General features: G+C 38.7%; 1 non-coding gene across 1 annotated transcript; it reads left to right on the top strand.

The window, feature by feature from the left end:
• The first annotated feature begins 9885 nt into the window (after positions 1 to 9885).
• LOC138361320 (5S ribosomal RNA) lies at positions 9886 to 10004 on the top strand. The gene has a single exon (XR_011226913.1). It is a non-coding gene; the product is annotated as a 5S ribosomal RNA (ribosomal RNA).
• The last annotated feature ends 5234 nt before the right edge of the window (positions 10005 to 15238 follow it).

Below are 15238 nucleotides of genomic sequence, written 5' to 3'. Positions count from 1 at the left end.
TGTAATTACAGTTTAGGTACTTGCATTATACATACTATACATAGTTTATTGTGCAGTATCAACCTGATAAAAACCTACGGATTATGATACTGCACCTATTTTACAAACAGTAGTGATGATATTTTACTTCAAAAATAAGTAAAGCTTATCCATTATGCATGCTAAATGTTAGTTATCTTGATAAGGCCGAATTGTAACCCCTGATAAAATGAGATGTAGTTACATACCATTTTGGCTATGATGAGGCAATAAATTGTGCCATGGCAGGATACCTTCTATTGCATCCTTTTCACTGAGAATTTCAGAGTTTTCACTATTGTAGATTTTTATGAAGCCTTGAAGCTTTTTCCTATCACACTCATTTCTGTGCCGGAGTGAAGAGCGCATTTTACTGGATGCTGCAAATAAAGTTTTTTGGCTGAAAGTTTTAAAGTTGTTAAAAAAATTTCCTCATCATTTACCTACATAGAAATTATAGACAAGAGCTAAATAGAAATTGCTTCAGAGTTAACAAAGAAATAGTAAGCCTACCTGCATCAGTGGCAATCAGATTTTTGCGATGCCTGATAGAGTCTGCAACTGCCTCGATAGAATATTTTATGTTCTTCGAGGTTGTTCCAGTGTTTAACTCTAACTCCTTACAAATCATTTGTAGGTCAGATCGCCATTCTTGAATCAATGACTTTTGAACATCAAGTTTGTCGATCTCATTTGAAACTGTTATTTCCGTCTCTCTGGCCTATTTGAAAATATAATAAATTTAATGAACAAATCACATTAACCATGATGAGTGGTTCGAACCTATGGGCTTGGCATTCCCAGATGCTTGCTGTAGTTGAATGCGCCACAACATGGTCAAAAGAATTGCAACCTAGGGTACTAATGAACCCACAATTCAATTTTTGTTAATTATGCACCCCCATACCCATTCCATGGGCGGTTGTGCATGCAGTTTCCCATGTACTTGGTCTGTGTCCTCCAGTAGTTTTACCTCTGATGGCCCTTTCAATACACATAGAATTCATATTATTGTGATATATCAATACATGGAGAAAGACATTGAAATGGGGGCATCAAAGGCAGAACTACTGAATGACAGAGACCGAGTTCATGGGGGAATTGTGTGAAACCTGGTTTGGCTTCAGTGGAAGCCTTGGGATCCTTGTGGGTGCAGTAGTACTCCAAGTTGCAATTCATCTGACCATGTCGTGGCGTAGTGAACTAGAGCATGCATCTGAGAGCACTCAGTGCATGGGGTTCAAACCCTCATCACAGTTCCCGTGATATATCACGATACTGTGATTTCTCTGTGAACACATTTGATATATCTCGGAATCATACATTTAGGTTAATTAAATACTATATACTTTATACAAATTAACCTTATTGATATATTGAAAAAGTTCAAGCAGTTAATTCAAGGAAATGGTCGCTAATTTATAATGGAAAATATATGTAGTACATGATCTGAACACATAACTAACCTATAAATGCATTATAATACCTTTCACATATAAATGCATTATAATAAGTTTCAAAATAAATACAAATAAATAAAATAAATATATATTATTTTTAGTACCTTTCTGAGTCGAGTAACTAATGCACGAGCCAGTCCATCAATTTTTCGATGGTTCCAAAAGACTGCACCCTCTGTGAGTTCTTCTGTTCTTTCTGAGAAAAATATTTATAGCAATGAACATCTTGAAGAGCATAGATTAATAACAGTTTCATAACATACCTTTACTCACCACGACCAACTCAAGTTTGACCAATATGTTTTCATTCTTTTATTGATTATTTGAGGGAGTTGATACTTATTGAATACTGAATACAAATCGCATTATACTGATTACAGGGCAGGTAAAATAATAAAAAACTTGATCAGATGAACCATATAAACAAATACCAGCTTTCAGCATGTTTTTAGTTGTAGAGTTGTATCGTGAGAGGTATGCAAACACTTGCTCTGCCTCTTCCCCTAAAGTCATGCCACTTCCTTCTTGCCACCGCCCTCCATACAATACCTTTAACATAAAAGTATACAGTAAAAAAAAATTCAAATTATTGTACAAAAATTAAAAGCCTCCTACTATATTAAATGATACGTATATCATTAATCTTAAACAATCAGAAATCTTAAATTTTTTACACAAACTGTACTTATTATATTTAATGTAATGTATACATTACATTAAATTTAATTAGTATACATAAATGTAATGTTATATTTTTATTTACCTGACAATACCAAGCATGTCCTTTTGCATGTAGGACTCCTAAAAATGGCTTTGCTTGACCAATGTGAAAATGTGATTGTTTCTGAGCCACAGTTAAGGCCCATGGCCAATATTTGCAAATTATGTCTTGACAAATAAACTTTACGTATTTGAAATACATAATTTGCAAATAGTGGGCATAACTGTACAGCTCTCCTTGATACATATTCAAGGTGTGGAGGATAATACCATGACGGGTAGAAGGTAGAGATTATTTTGCGCGATAGGCATTGTTGTTGCACATAAGAATTTCTATGGGTTATATTTCCTTATTCAATATATATAAACTATAATGAAAAAATACAAAAATGGCCACCATATGTTATAGTCGCCAAACAGTTATTAGGTAAAATTGAAGGTTTCTCAATATATAATAAAACTCACCTTAGTTTTCAAGCTCTGAATAGTGCCAACATGAGCTTGAACATCTTCATCTTTGCTGAAGATACTATCAGAATAATAGGGGTTTCTGATACCTCTGCAATGATAATTCAGAAATAATTATTTATTGTCTGTAACCACTATAATATTAAACAATGGGTAATGGGGTATCAAAAAATGTTTTATATGAAGAATTCTGATGCACTGCTAAATTTTACATAAAACAAAAATTTACATGGTGTTAGATAAATAAAATGATGATATGGATGCAATTGAAAGGCAAACTATAAAGACATACTCAGTTAAAAAATATGTCATATGACAATGTATATTTATATGTGCATACTTTATTTATAAGAACATTAATTTGAAGACAATATAATTCATTATAATATAGTGTGTGTAGAGAACAAAAGAATACTATACATTAAGTATCTGTAAAGCACATTTTATTACCTCCCAACTTTGTTGTAACGATACAGCTTCTTGTTGCCATCAATATGTACTGCTAAAGGGGTTTTATCACAAGCAGGACACTCATTGTCAGCTTCTCCTCTAATTTTTCTCAGCTCATATTGCTGGAATCGCCATTCGAAGAACACTCTCTTCGAAGTTATATAATTAATGGGTCCAATCTAGGAATAGAATTTTTTAGATGGTGACATTTAAAATGCATATTATGACATAAGATAAATAAACAAAAAAAACATTCCATTTTGTGTTTGAACAAAATTAAAAACTAATTATTAATAAATGAATATACATTACTACAAAATTTTGATAATTTTTGTATTGAAATATAAAACTGAAAATATTAAGAATAACGGTATCAAAACATACACGCCCACGAGAAGCACCAAAGGATTCCAGTGCAGTGACTAATGCCCGAAATGATGTTCCGGGACAATTTCTTTTGATATGGTGCCATGATTCAAGCAGACTGGTGCTGTAGAATGTGCTGCTCTTTCCTAATGATGAATAGAAACCAGACTTGTGCATGGTCTTGCCTAGTTGTTGATGCTCATATCCACAGTGGCATGTATAGATTGGAGTATAGAGGTCATACCTTCCTGTAGTTTAAAATACAGTGCATTGAGTGGTGTGGCGACTTGCTAAAATAGTGATGTAAAAATTAACATTTATAGCAACAAAAATTTCAAAATGTATTGTGATTCAGGAATATCCGGTAATGGAAATAAAAGGGTAAATTTTAAAGTTTATTTACCCATTATAGTGATGAAGATGCAGAGATTGCTGGAGCTTGAAATTTTAAACTTGCAATCTGTGCAGTTGGGGCAAGAATTTGGTGGTTGGGCTGGTACAACAGGTTCTGGTAACAAAGAAAAGGAAGACAGTTTGACAAAATGAGTTTTATGGAAAAGAATTTCAGACTGAATATTTCATTGTTTCTTGATTGTACAAAATATTGACATTATTCTCCAGATAATGACTGAGAAATTCACAGAAAAGAAACAATCAGACGATTAAATCAATCTATAAAACCAAGTGTCAGGTTTAAACTTTAAGACTTCTCCAAATGTTGTAATGACTGAAATGAAACATTTATTCATTTTATTTTGTTATACCAAGATAATCGTAGCTCTAGACTGGGATTGGGAAGTAGAAGTAATCTCGGAACAAAGTACGGATTTTATACAGGTATCGTATACTTACTCCAGTGAAAGATATTTCCTTCAGGGCACACAGTTTGTGTCGGGTCTAATGGCTCATAAAAGCCATTTTTCCAATATAATCTGTGGTGGAAAGGCATGAGAAAATGTTGCATTTGGTCACAAATGTGACACAAAAATGCAAAACAGTCTTCACATTTGATGCTTGCCTCACAATTTGTACATTGTACACAAATTTTACCTGATGAAAAAAGGGGTAATTATTTATACTAATTTTAAATACTGTATACCTAACATTTTAAACAATCTGAAGTCTAAATGTATTAATAGAGTGTCATTAATTTGCATATGATGCTTATTATACAGTATAACCTTAATGAACACAGCAATATTTAATTTACCTTTATCTGGAACACCCAACTCAGACAATGTCCAATCGAACAGCATTGCCCTGCTTTCTCCCCAATTAATCTCTGCATTTTTTCTTCTTTTTTGCCAGTCAGAAACACTTGGCTGAGAATCTTTAATTTGTTCAAGTTCTGCAGCAAGTACTTTGAAATATGGGATTAAAAATTAGTAAGAAAAATTTGTAAGTGAAAGGAATGATTAGTATAATATGTTAAACAAAATTTCATAGGCATTAAGCACAATTTTGGTACATAATATTTATGACGTGTGTCCATTAAATAAACCCTCATTTAAATACCAACAAATGATGTTGGGACATACCAACATCAAATGATTCCAAAGTTTCTTCACCAGCTGCCAAATAACTTTGAGTGTACGTTCTGCCACTAGTAGAATAGCCCGCATTTTGAATGTGTGGTGGTGAAAGTATAGCAGGCAGAATGTCTGGGTGGCACATTTGAAGATTTAAGCATGGTACATAATTGCAAATTGTATACAAGTATTAATATTTTCAGACAAATCTCAAGATATTACTATAACTAACTTTATGCTACCAAGTTGTTCAGTGTTATAGTAATTTAATCTCCATAATTGTCTAGCATACACTTAAAAATAGGCAACAAATATTATTGGAAAGTACACAAATAACAGCTGTAGAAATAGTTAAAAAAATAATAGAAGATTACCATCAGATTGGGGTGCAGCTGGTCTTTGTTTTGAATTAATGTGTGATACATCCTGTATGTTATCTTTTTTCTGTTTCTTGTTTGTCACCTTTATTGAGTTTGGTTCCTCCACGTTTAAGAGTCTCTTCAAGTACTCATTTCTTTGTATCATTGCAGCACGTGCTTTCTGGTACTCACGTTCAAGATGTTCTCTAGTCATCACTGCTATTCTCCGGTGAAATTCTGAAGAGAAAATAATAGTGTTCGAAGGAAAAGTACAAGAACAAAACAAGAAAATTATGCTTATGCAAAATTATGCTACAATGTACCTATTAATAATCTTAAAATTTGCTACAAATTACCTACTTATAATTATGTGTTAAATTATGGACTTTCCCATAATGATATGCATGTTAGTGGCATTACCTATACTGCCTACCTGGAGCCCCCTAGAGAGATAGTGACACAAGTTAAGGTAATCCCTTTAGTAAGGTGCTGGGTCAACATAAATAAGCTATAACTAATAAGGACACAAATCAATATGTTCATTTAACAGTGGTATTAACATTTATATAAATATAGCTAAGAATAAGTTTTTACAAGTGTAACAAAGTGAAAGAAATGTATGAAAATTTTGATGATATATTAAAATGCTCATTGATTGAACTTGTCTTCCTATATATAAAGTATAAAAATAGTAAACACAGTACCATTATTGTTGTCTGTAGTTATTTTTGGAACATCTGGTATGTACAGCATACTGTCAAAATCCGATGATCTATCTGAAAAATTGATTGGTAGCGTAAATATTTGAATTCATTGCATAGCCTTTTATACAAACAAAAAAGAAAAATTGTACAGAAAAGCTAACACAACATTATAACACCTTTCTGTGGTACTTTCTATGGTACAAAAGAAAACAAACCTTAATTATAAAGGAAAATAAACTGACAGAAGAACTATGAATACTGCTGAAAATACTTTCCACAAAATATCTGAACCAAGGGATAGTACCCCGAGATTTGAAATATGAAAATTTCACCCTTACAGTATTTAAAAAAAAAGCAGAAAGAGTTAAGCACAAAACTAATGTCCGATCAGCTAGGTATAACACATCTGCAAGCTCATGGCGAAAATCCTAAGGGAGGGAATCATTTACCATCTTTCAGTGAAAAATCTTATTCAATCGACACACCATGGTCTTCTTAAAAACAGATGCTACCTTATAAACCTCCTCACTTTTGGGACATGGTAACATGGTACTCAGATAAAGGGTTTCCGGTGGATGTAGTATACATGGATTATGCTAAAGACTTTAATAAGGTACCACATGGAAGACTAGCAAGGAAATTACAGGTTCATGAAAAAAATTGTAAAGTGCACAAAACAATAGTTAAAACAAAGAGAGCAAAAGGTCATACTAAATGGGAATGAATATGAAGAAATGTGTTAAGTTGAGTACCTCAGGGGTCCATTTTTAAGTCTAAAATATTTTTCATATATTGAACATCTATGATATAGAAAAGAATATAATCTAATCAACCACATCCTCATATTTGCAAATGCCTGGCATTTCACGAGCACTTTGTCCGGGGTTTATATTCTAGCCGGGGAGGATTTACTGGGTTAGGCTAACCTAACCTAACTTAACCAAACCAAACCAAGTATCTCAAGTTACAAATATCTCTGGGAATTCATATTATCTGCTGTTGTAGAATTGACAAAATGGACAGTGTCAACAAAATTATTCCCACATACTCCGTCACTATGTGATAGAGTACACATAGAATAGGGACTGAATTGTCCCTGACAGGGACAATTCTGTAACAAATGTTCTAGCATAAAACTTTGTACAGTTTAGTAATTCCTTACCATTTGATGTACTAGGTAGATCTATGTTTGGTGAAGTTTTATAGCTGGAGCTGGAAGATCCTGTCGAGATGACTTCTTCAAAGAGAATAGCTTCAACACATTGTGTCTTGAGTCTTCCAGTACTTGGCCTACAGTTACCAGATCTGATTTACAGAAACTAGTGAACTATGGAGATAAGATTGTTAATAATATACTTTTTTTGAGATTCATATGACTTGCAGCTTAAAAACCAATCTTATTTTAAAATAGTACACTAAAGTACATAGCAAATTGCGAAATTCGTAGTTTTTTAACTACTTTAAAGCTAAATTCTCAAGCTTTGAAAATAAGCACAATTTGCTATTTTAAGCGGAATCTGGCAACTCTGATTTAGCATGTAAACATTGACTTGCATTCACAATGTAGTTATTTATTTTTCAACAATTTAAAACGAGTTATGAAAATACATACATTGGTACATTATTGCAAAGGCACTATACTATATATATATATATATAAATTGTTGCAAGTCGAGCAACAAATATTTTACATTGAACAACAAATGAGATTGGAAAAGCAGTATTGCCAAAATAGACCCCAGACACACCCTGTGGGTAGTAATGGACCCCCATACCGACCCTATGAGGGGTAGTGGACCCCATAATAACACTATGGGCGATAGTGGACACTATACAAACACTATGGGCGGTAGTTGACTTCATAGAGACCCTGTGGGCGGTAAGGGACCCCCTATCGACCCTGTGGGCGGCAGTGGACCCCCTATCGATCCTGTGGGCGGCAGTGGACCCCCTACCGACCCTGTGGGCGGCAGTGGACCCCTACCGAACGTGTGGGCGGCAGTGGACCCCCTACCGACCCTCTGGGCGGCAGTGGACCCCCTATCGATCCTGTGGGCGGTAGTGGACCCCCCCCATATCGACCCTGTGGGCGGCAGTGGACCCCCTATCGATCCTGTGGGCGGCAGTGGACCCCCTACCGACCCAGTGGGTGGCAGTGGACCCCCTGCCGACCCTGTGGGCGGTAGTGGACCCCTACCGACCCTGTGGACGGTAGTTGACTTCATAGCGACCCTGTGGGCGGTAGTGGACCCCATACCGACCCTGTGGGTGGCGGTGGACCCCATACCGACTCTGTGGGCGGCAGTGAACCCTATATACTAATCCTGTGGGCGATACTGTACCCTATAGTCATCCTGTGGGGGCAATGGATGCCATACATATCCAGTGGGTGTTATTGTACCCCATACTTATTCTGTGGGTGGTTGGAGCCCCATACCCATCCTGTGGGTTATAGTGGACCCCATACTCATCCTGTGGGTGGTATTGGACCCCATACCTATCCTGTGGGTGGTTGTGAGCCCATACCCATCCTGTCGGTGGTAGTGGACGCAATACACATCCAGTGGATGGTATTGGATCCCATACCCTTCCTGTGGGTGGAAGTGATCCCCATACCATTCCTGTGGGTGGATGTGACCCCCATACTCATCCTGCGGGTGTTATTGGACCCCTTACCCACCTAACAGGTGGTAGTGGACCCTATACTAATCCTATAGTTTCCAATAATCCACACCATACCATCCTGTTTGCAGTAGTTTACCCTATATACATTCCAACATAACATCGTTTTCTGTTAGCGTTCCTACAAAACATTCTTTAAAGATTTCTAAAGCACAAACTATGGTATATAATATTGATTGGTGAAGCACTTATTCTATGTAATAATTTATTGTGCTTATTATAATTTACTAAGAACAACTAATATTTCTCAAAACAAAACTACGAGCCTTCAATAGGATGTAGCTGATCTGTAATATTATAAGAGCATGGACAATAGTAGGTGAATTTCACAACCCATGTGGGACCTGAAAACTACAATTTTCGTTATAATTGAACCAATCACGACTATTCAGCTATCTACGTTGATGGACGAGTACTGTGAGACGTAAATTGGTACGTGAGGAAGAGTTTGAGCCTTGGTAAAAAAGTTAACTGGGAATATATCACATATGTACTAAATCACATTCCACATATTGACTTTAAGCACTAGTCATATATGTACTGTCTTGTGTGAGAACGGGTTGCTTGGTAGGCTTTGCTTCTACCATGATGATGATGATGAGATAACCAAGGTGATGAGAGACGCTCAGACAGTCACGGGGGAATGATGCTGCCGCCGCTTGAGCCGAACCTATTTATGTGCCGGCACGGTACAGAAGCTGCAACCTGGCAACTCGTCCACCAATCACGACGGTTGGTTTTACGGCTCCGAAACCTGGATCCCATATCTTCTCTAAAATAGAAGCATTTGTTCATGTTCTTTGTAAAAGTATCATAAAGCAGGACAGATGAGACAAATATCATAAAAACTGAAGAGCAGATGAGCACACACATGTATGTATTACAAAAGAAAATCCACAAATTCATTAGAAATTGGCAGGGTAGGCTGAGGAAGTAGGTAGATGTAAAATGTCTGTAAATGGCGAAAGAACATAAACCCAAGACTGAATAAACGATGTTAAATATCCATGCCAAGGAGACAAAAATATGTTAGGATACAATTACCATTAAGACACCACAAGAAGGTCCGTATCCTGCCGTGATGACTAAAAAGAGTTGGTTATTAGCCACAATGTGTAGGCAGTCTCATGCCAACGGCCATACCACGTTGAGAACACCGCTTCTCGTCCGATCAGCGAAGTTAAGCAACGTTGGGTTTGGTTAGTACTTGGATGGGTGACCGCCTGGGAACACCAAATGCTGTTGGCAATAATGTTTTTTGTTTTGTTTTGTTTTGTTTCGTTTGTTTTTGTTTGAATGGCTGGCTGGCTGGCTGGCTGGCTGGCTGGCTGGCTCCACGGGAAATTCACGGAGTTGTGTGGAATAAGGCCTGGTAAAATGAATTAATATGTATGTCATGTTTAAAACAAACTCGCTTAATATAGTGTGTGAGGCTTTATACAAAAACAAACAACCAAAACAAAACAAAATATATATATATATATATATATATATATATATATATATATATATATATATATATATATATATATATATATATATATATATATATTATATATATATATATATATATATAGCTTAATCCGGGTTTGAACTCGCAACTCCAAGAATACGCATCACTTATATACACTTTACCACTGGACCACTGCAGGACACTTGATGCTGAGGTATCAATTTAATGACGTAAATGCCATTTCCACAAATAAATGATAATTTAAAAGTATTTGTATGTACAAATCTTTTCTGTTTAAAAGGCTACAATATCAGTTACTGATATAATTTGTGTTAATGTTTCTATACCCACAGGAAGGCATGTTTTTGCTTATATGTAAGGGGGTACGGAGAAGGAATCCACAGACCATCATTCCCCTTCCCCCCCCCCCCTCCCACCTACTACCACCACTACCACCACCACCACCACCACCACCACCACTACTCACCACCAATCACCACCACCACCAATCACCACCAATCACCACCACCACACCTAACCGAAAACCCCCTAACACATCAACCCTCCCCCCAATCAACAGGCGAAATAATAACCCTCAAATGCCTGCCTGCCTGCCAGCCAGCCAATACTAACGGTCTTCTCAGAAAGAAAATCTCTTTGTATCTGTATTACTTGATGAAATGTATGATTCTAATAATGAAAATAAATTGTTATGTCGGTTGTATGAGCATAATGACCAATATGCACATGATATGAATGAATTAAATAGTGTAGTTTTAAGTAATTAGGTTGTAGACACATTAAGCGGATATGATATTTGACGCGTCCAGAACTGGTGATTTTTGGTTTAGTTTTAAATGCACCACCACCACCACCATTGCTTCCCCAGAGCCTAATTAAGGACCGGTAAAAGGAGTCAATATGTATGTCATCTATAAAACCAAAGAATGAATAAAAACACACACACACACACCTACATAATAGTACTAGGAAGATTGTATGGCATAAAAAAAAAAAAAAGTACTCCCATTGGGTCGTTTGAACTCGCGACTTCCAAAACACCAGCCACACACCTTACCACCCAGCCACCATAGAGTTGGTATAATTGTGCAACTTTAGTTATAAAACTAAAGTTCTTATTGTCTCAAATCTTATTGTCTGTTCTATGAAAAGGCATGATGTAAATTATGTATTTTTTGAATGATTGAATTGTAGGCACATTAAGCGGATTCGATATTTGATATATCCAGAAAAGGTGATTTCTGTTCAGTTTTAAAATGCATCACCGTTAACGCTAAAGGACTGGTAAAACGACTCGATGTTTGTCATTTTTAAAATAAACACTAAAACTAGGCCCTTAACATATATAATGTTTGAATATAAATTGAATGCATATAAATACAAAGTGGGAGTGGCTGGCTGGCTGGCTGGCTGCCCGCCCGCCCGCCCGCCCGCCCGCCCGCCCGCCCGCCTGCTTGCCTTGCCTTGCCTTGCCTTGCCTTGCCTGTCCTGTCCTGTTATTGCCTTGCCTTGCCTTGCCTTGCCTTGCCCTGCCCTGCCTTGGCTGCAGCTGGCTGGCTGGCCGTAAATCAACTCTTAACAACACCACACCACACCACACCATCACTCATCACCCATCACCCACCACCGGCCCCAGTCTCCCAGCCTCTCTTATATACCCGAGCAGGCCCTTTAAATTATTTGAATTGTTGCACTTCGGCCAATGGCACGATCGCTGCTGCTCAAACATATTCTGGTTCACAAGTATTATAATATATTATATTATATTATATTATATATATATATATATATATATATATATATATATATATATATATATATATATATATATATATATATATATATATATATATATATATATATATATATATATATTCATGAAACACATTAAAACCTTGATCATTTATTCATTCATTACGTCTAGTGAAGAATTGCTTTTGTTCATTTGTATGACTAAAAATTGATAGAATATGAATTCCTCGCTTAAAGTAAAATATAAAATATATATTGGATTTATATGATTGGTTAATATTCCAAGTGATGCTGAATATCCCCTATAATTTTGTTTTGTTTGTTTGTTATGTACACATTTCACATGAAATCAATATAAATGTTATTATTAATGTTTGAAAGTTGATTGTCTACTTGAATCTCTCTATTAAAGTGTGTGTGGCTCCGGATGGAGCCTGGTTATGGTATTTGTCGTGGTGGGTGGCAGAAGTGCTTACTTCTTCTCTGTCTTCTTTGGCAAAAGAACTGCCTGAATGTTTGGAAGAACACCTCCCTGTGCAATGGTTACGCCAGACAGAAGTTTGTTGAGTTCTTCGTCGTTGCGGATGGCCAACTGCAAGTGACGTGGGATGATACGGGTCTTCTTGTTGTCACGTGCGGCGTTACCGGCGAGCTCCAGAACTTCGGCAGCGAGGTATTCCATGACGGCTGCCAGGTAGACAGGAGCGCCAGCACCGACGCGTTCGGCGTAGTTGCCTTTACGCAGCAGACGGTGAATTCTGCCCACGGGGAACTGAAGTCCGGCCCTGCTGGAGCGAGACTTTGACTTGCCCTTCACTTTGCCTCCCTTGCCGCGTCCTGACATTGCTGCTGCTGTTGTGGGTTTGTGGTGTTTTATGCCGGCCCGCAGATCGAGCTTCGTGTTATATACCCCGCTCAGGATCAAGGGAGTCCGCCACTGACCAATCAGCGCGCTCCGCCACGCGACCCGCTCTGAGCTGAGTCGCGAGCGGGATATAAAAGGAAAGCTCGACTCGCGCAAAAGTTCATTATTGTATCGCAACGCCAGCCAGCACGAGCATCATCATGCCACCCAAGGCATCTGGAAAGGCTGCCAAGAAGGCCGGAAAGGCCCAGAAGGCCATTGCCAAGGGCGATAAGAAAAAGAAGCGCAGGAGGAAGGAGAGCTACAGCATCTACATCTACAAAGTGCTGAAGCAGGTCCACCCCGACACTGGTATCTCTTCCAAAGCCATGTTGATCATGAACTCGTTCGTGAACGACATCTTCGAGCGCATCGCCGCCGAGGCTTCTCGCCTGGCCCACTACAACAAGCGTTCCACCATTACCAGTCGGGAGATCCAGACGGCTGTAAGGCTCCTGTTGCCCGGAGAACTGGCCAAGCACGCCGTCTCTGAGGGCACTAAGGCCGTCACCAAGTACACCTCCTCCAAGTAAACGGCTTACTTACTGCCCTGTGGTGGTGGCTTGGCCTCAAACCAACAAACTCGGCTCCATTGGAGCCACACTTTAATTTCTAAAGAGATTGTGAGTGTTAGACACCAATACTATTATAACAAAAACCTCTGTCACTGAAAGCAAATAGCTATAAAATGAGAATATTTATGAAACTGTCTGTGTGTGTTTCTCTCTCTCAGTCTCTGTCTGTCTGTCTGTCTGTCTGTCTGTCTGTCTGTCTGTCTGTCTGTCTGTCTCTGTCTCTGTCTCTGCATGTCTCTCTCTCTCTCTCTCTCTCTCTCTCTCTCTCTCTCTCTCTCTCTCTCTCTCTCTCTCTCTCTCTCTCTCTCTCTCTCTCTCTCTCTCTCTCTCTCTCTCTCTCTCTCTCTCTCTCTCTCTCTCAACACACATATAAACACTCGGTATCTTTTTTCTAGAGATTAGAGATTCATTGTTATGTTCCACATTAGGATTACTATGCAGGCCACCCTCTTAAGGTTTGAAAATGTCAAGAAAACGGTTAATTTAAAATGTCATCTCCTAACTTAACAGATTAAGCCAGAGGACCAAAAACAGAATAAAACAGGACAGGACAGTATGTCACTTATACAAGCTGCTTTTATTTCTAGTACAGTATGACAATTTTTTTTTTTTTTTTTTGGAGGGGGGGGGGGGGGGGGGGGAGGATCCTTGGCAGTGCATAAGAATGAAAAGCGACGGCATTTTGTTTGTAAGAGGACAGGTTGTACTACAAATGACTTGATTTATTGATATCACGTGTACAGTGTATGTATGACACCTAAATTATTGTATTTATTTATTTATTATATGTATAGATGAAGGTTAATTCATATGACTGATGCTAGGAATGTCTGAAATCTCCTTAGAAGGATATTTTGGCCCTGAGAAGGGCCGAGTTTGGTGTATACTAGGGTGGTCGTTTTAGCTTATGCACGCTCTCCACGGATACGGCGAGCAAGCTGAATGTCCTTTGGCATGATGGTGACACGCTTGGCGTGGATGGCACAGAGGTTAGTGTCCTCGAAGAGACCGACCAGGTAAGCCTCGGATGCCTCCTGTAAAGCCATGACGGCAGACGACTGGAAGCGAAGATCGGTCTTGAAGTCCTGGGCAATCTCGCGCACCAGACGCTGGAAGGGAAGTTTCCTGATGAGCAACTCTGTGCTCTTCTGGTAACGACGGATCTCACGCAGGGCGACCGTTCCGGGCCTGTAACGGTGAGGCTTCTTCACGCCCCCTGTGGCAGGAGCAGACTTGCGTGCTGCCTTGGTGGCCAGCTGCTTACGAGGAGCCTTGCCTCCCGTGGACTTGCGAGCAGTCTGCTTGGTGCGAGCCATGGTGAACAACTGTGGTTTGTGATGGCCGACGCCGAAAAATTTTTGCTTATATACGCCGTCTCGAGGCGCTTGCTCGAGCGCCATTGGCTGCTCGACTCGCCTACGTCACCCCGTTGCCCCTCCCCTCCTTCCTCTGGCTGCAGCCAACAGGCAGCTCACCTCAAACACTATTATCGCTGATTTTGCTCTATTTTTTGGATTTGTGCAAAAGTCATTTCACAGAGACGTGAAACAGACGAGTAGGCAACTGCAGTTTTGAAAGCGTTGTGAGAAAGCCGTGTTTCTGCTCGAGTACAAGCATAAAGTAAGGACAGGCAGGAGTTAGGAGTTGCCATGCTACAAGTACGTCCGCTTGACGGGATATAGTCTGGGGAAATCGTGCCGAAATTTTATTATTATTCACACAACTTCAACACCATGACTGGACGCGGCAAGGGAGGCAAGGGACTCGGAAAGGGTGG

This window comes from Procambarus clarkii, unplaced genomic scaffold (genome assembly GCF_040958095.1).
Source record: "Procambarus clarkii isolate CNS0578487 unplaced genomic scaffold, FALCON_Pclarkii_2.0 HiC_scaffold_307, whole genome shotgun sequence".
NCBI lineage: Eukaryota > Metazoa > Arthropoda > Malacostraca > Decapoda > Cambaridae > Procambarus > Procambarus clarkii.
The sequence above is the reverse complement of the archived record's forward strand: the minus strand, read 5'-3'. Positions and strand labels throughout refer to the sequence as shown.